The sequence below is a fragment of the Chamaea fasciata genome, unplaced genomic scaffold (assembly GCF_029207755.1).
Source record: "Chamaea fasciata isolate MVZ Bird 193981 ecotype frontalis unplaced genomic scaffold, bChaFas1.0.hap1 SCAF_4, whole genome shotgun sequence".
In the NCBI taxonomy this organism is placed as follows: domain Eukaryota; kingdom Metazoa; phylum Chordata; class Aves; order Passeriformes; family Sylviidae; genus Chamaea; species Chamaea fasciata.
The window spans coordinates 22,975,130-22,979,239 of record NW_027094089.1 but is presented as its reverse complement, the minus strand read 5'-3'; positions in this window follow the sequence as shown (position 1 = coordinate 22,979,239).

Below are 4,110 nucleotides of genomic sequence, written 5' to 3'. Positions count from 1 at the left end.
CAAAACACCTCTCCAGGGAAGAAGCACACCGTGGCCAAGATTCCTTCCTAAACATAGGAATGTATGTGTAAATGTACTGTCAACCAGAGCACAGACTCTGGCCATGTTTTGTCAAGAGAGGAAGAGGTCACCTCCCACTATTTACAGAGTAGCCTCATAGCCAGAGAACGTGGCTTAGGTATTGGCTTTTCTTGATCTTGATGGCTGCCAAACAAAATACTCTGTTTATTTATCTAACCTGGGTTGGGGTAATGCACTCTTAAATGAGATAATATTGCCTATCAAGGTATTTTCTGCTCAGACAAATTCATGGTCCTACAGAAGAACATGGCTGCAGATGAGAGGATGCAGAAAAAACTGCTGAACAACTCAATGTGTCTTTTATTTCAAAGAGCAGGAGGGCTGCAGCACTGCTAGTCCTAAAATTCACCATCTCCTCCTCAAGTATTCCTGCCTGAAGCAAGTCAGACAGTAAACTAGTGCTGGAAATTATCCCCTCAGCCACATATTAGTAGTCATCAGCTGAGTTAGCTGTAAGCTTCACCTGTTAGCAAATACCACTGAAAACAATCTAAAATAATTGGGTTTACCTCAGTGGTTAAGGCACAGACTAAGAGCAATTTTACCTCATTTGAGTCTCAACAGCTCTTACACTTCTCCAACTCAATCACTTCTGAATTGCTGAACATATTACCAATTTAAATCCCTGTGGCAGTCTGAGTCTGAAACACCCAGATCTGGGCCTCAAGAAGCAAGCCTTCAATTAAATAATTCTTCAAGTCTATCCTTGATTCCAGGATAAAAATATTCTCAAGACAAGATTGAGTTCTTTTGATGAATGAGCATTTGGGTACTGAAGTTATCAATGTGTATTTCCTGGAGGTATGCCTAGAGCTGTACTAAAATGAACTATAGATTGTAATTTCAGATTTTAAAACATCAAGGATGCCTTTTGCTTCAGTTATTGTGTGAACTTTATCTTTAACTGAATTTATAAAAAGAAGTGGCCAGCAAGTCCAAGTCACATGAGAAACTTGGCTGAGAAGTCCAAAGGCTGAAGTACGAATTCTTCCTTCATGTTTCCTTTGTCATACTTCGCCTTTTCCAGTTGTCAGCAGTGAAGCTTCACTGAAAATGTACTTTCTAAGGCAGTTTTCCATTAACTTTTTCTCCACATATTTCAAAGTGACAATACTCTAGGGATAACATGAGCATCTGAACAACTGCTTCATTCCTGCCAGCCTTTTTTTAACGGTAAGATAAAAGTTTGCACGTTCTCTTACATTCAGTCATTTATTGTGTGTCTGCAACATCTGTAGCAGTGCAGAGAAGTGTATGGGAGCAGACAGTTTACCTTATGGCAAATTCCAAGGAAGTATTTAAAGTTCAAATGAAATTCCAGCATTCAAAGTGGGAGGTTTAAGGGAAAAAAAAACCCAGCTCTGTCAGTGAAAAATTTAATTATGGACAAGATGACACACACACATAGTAAAGCACACAAAGGCAAAAACATTTCTGTGGAAGCACATTCCAATAAAATCTTAAAAGATTACTTTAATAATAAACCATGCATTCCTGAGCAAGCCATCGCAAGATTAGCTACCAGATTGCTTTGCTGCAAGCAGATTTTTCACAAACTGTTATTGATACCACTTTCCAGGCATTCACGAAAGCTGATGTCTCCGAAAGTCTCTGCACTTCGAATGGGTTTTTCATGCTGCTACCACAGTTTCCACCCAGACTGGAATCCTGGTGATCCTAATGACAGGCTGTGGTTTGAGTAGAGTTAACATCCGGAAAGCTACAGAAAAACTCACTGAGGTGAAGGGTTCCAGCTGCAACTTCAAGATAATTTTAGACCTGCTGAAAAATGACTTGTGTTTGGAAAGTGCAGGGGCTGATCCTGTTCTGCACAAAACGCAGTTCACTTACACAAAAAAAATCCTTATGTGGAGGTTGAGCCTATGCCAGCAGTAGTAAAATCAGACACAAAAAAAGTAAGAGAAAAGTCATCATCTTGGGAAACAGCACTCCCTCCCTGCTATAGCCTTTAAATGGTCACTCCTAAACTCATAACAGCCTTTGTGCATTTGATTCTGGACTTTCTGTAGAGAAATAGAAATAATTTTATTTTTCATAAAGTGCAAAACATGTCCTCATGCTGTGCAGTATAGACGAAATAAATGAATCCCTGTGGGGCTTTCAGCCTGGATTCCTCCTGCATTCAGAAGGCAAGGCAATCCTGTTACATACATTTAATGTAACAGTTCTGAATTTTAGCATTTAGCACAACAATGTGGGATATAAGGGGAGATGTTCTTAGCCAGTTTACAAAAAAAAAAAAAAAAAAAAGAAAAGAAAAAAGAAATAGTGCATTCCTTCAAGTCTTGAGACATTTTTTTATTTTCTAAGAAAACTGTAATTTTTCAAGTTAGTTAAGTACTTTTCAGTTTAAAAAAAAATTCTGGTGAAGCTGTTAATGATGTTCTGAGTGCTGGTGCATATTGAAAGACCTCTTGCCATTTCTGTACTAGATGTAATTTCATTGCACCTAAAAAGGGCTCTTAAACTGCTCACTTTTAGCAAATTAAAAGCATTTTCCTTTCTTCAAAATTCAACAACAAATAGTATAAACCATATCTGTAATCATAATTGTGACTAGTCAAGGTATTTTGGAGAAATGTGCCTGGAGTTTGTTTGGGCAGAACACAGATGATAATCCTGCTTATGCCAGCTCCGGGCTGGCCTGTTTCATAGAAGTTGCTTTGTTACTGCACCATGTTTAAAGTAGGCACAATGTCAACCTTCACGTCAGGCAGCCTGTGTGACTCTCATAAAGGACGTTGAGCTAAGTATTATTCTTTAAAATACATACTGCCCCAGGACCAAGAAGCTCCGGTCTGCTGGTGGGTGCTTAGCACAAGTTGTTCAAAACAACATACAGTGCACTGCCAGCTATACAAAATCAACATTGTTAAACATGAATATAGCTGTGTCCCAAGCAGTTCAGATCTAATCCTGCAAATACCGACGCATGTATAGCCAGCAACCTTAATTGTAGCAAAAGCCTCCTTACTTCTGCGGCATGCATTTCCTTCCATGTTCACTAGGCCGGAGTATAAAAAGACGTTTCTCGTGTCCTTTTTGGTTAAAATTAGCACTTCTCAAATGAAGGGCTGATACAGAAAAGTGAGACACTACTATCAGCTCCTAGTCACCTCAGCTACAGGGAGGAATAGCAGGCTCTAGCTATTCATGAGAAAAAAACAATACCACACCGTATCTAGGAAAGTGTTGTATCATTTAGTCATTTAGGTCATTTAGTAGTTTTGGATGAGGATGTTTGCCAAACGCATCCACCAGTTTTAAAACTTAACCTTTCCGGTGGCAAAATAAGTTTGTGTTAAATATTTCCACTTTTTGAAAACGTTGAAATATCTATTAAATGTATTTAACCATCAGGATTAAAAAAAAAAAAAAAAAAAAAAAAAAAAAAAAAAAAAAGAAAAAAAAAGTGTTTCTTTTATTTTTTTTTAATTGGGTATTGGTGCAGAGCAAAATGCACAGTTTTGAATAAAGAAAAAAAAGTTAAGCTAGGTTTACAGCCTTGAAAAGATAAAACATATTCAGCTACACGGACAAAAATATGATTTTTTTTTTTTTTTTAATCAGAGGTTCTTTCATACAAGTTGGAAAACAGCTGTACTACTCGGACGGGGAGGGGGGGGTTGGAACAAACCCAACATGATAGTTGTTTGAATAAAGATGAGTGAGAGGTACAAAGGTCAGGTCTGGATGTGACCCAGAAACTGAATTGCAGTGACCCAATATTTAGGTTCGCCTGGTCACAGACGTGGAGAGATGGAGAATGGAGAGTGTGGAACAATCTGTGGATGCCACACGATTCCGTGCCCCCGCAGGGTCCACCGGTGTCCCCCCACTCCCCTCCCCGCGTGTCCCCCTTGCGGCTCCGTGCCCCCGCGAGAAGCTGTGCGGCCCCAGCGTCCTCCCGCTTCCCCAGCAGCGACCGGAGCGGCGGCTCGCAAGGGGTTAAACTTGTGAGCACCGACACGTTGAGGGGGAGTAGCCAAGAACGGGCAGCGAAAACAT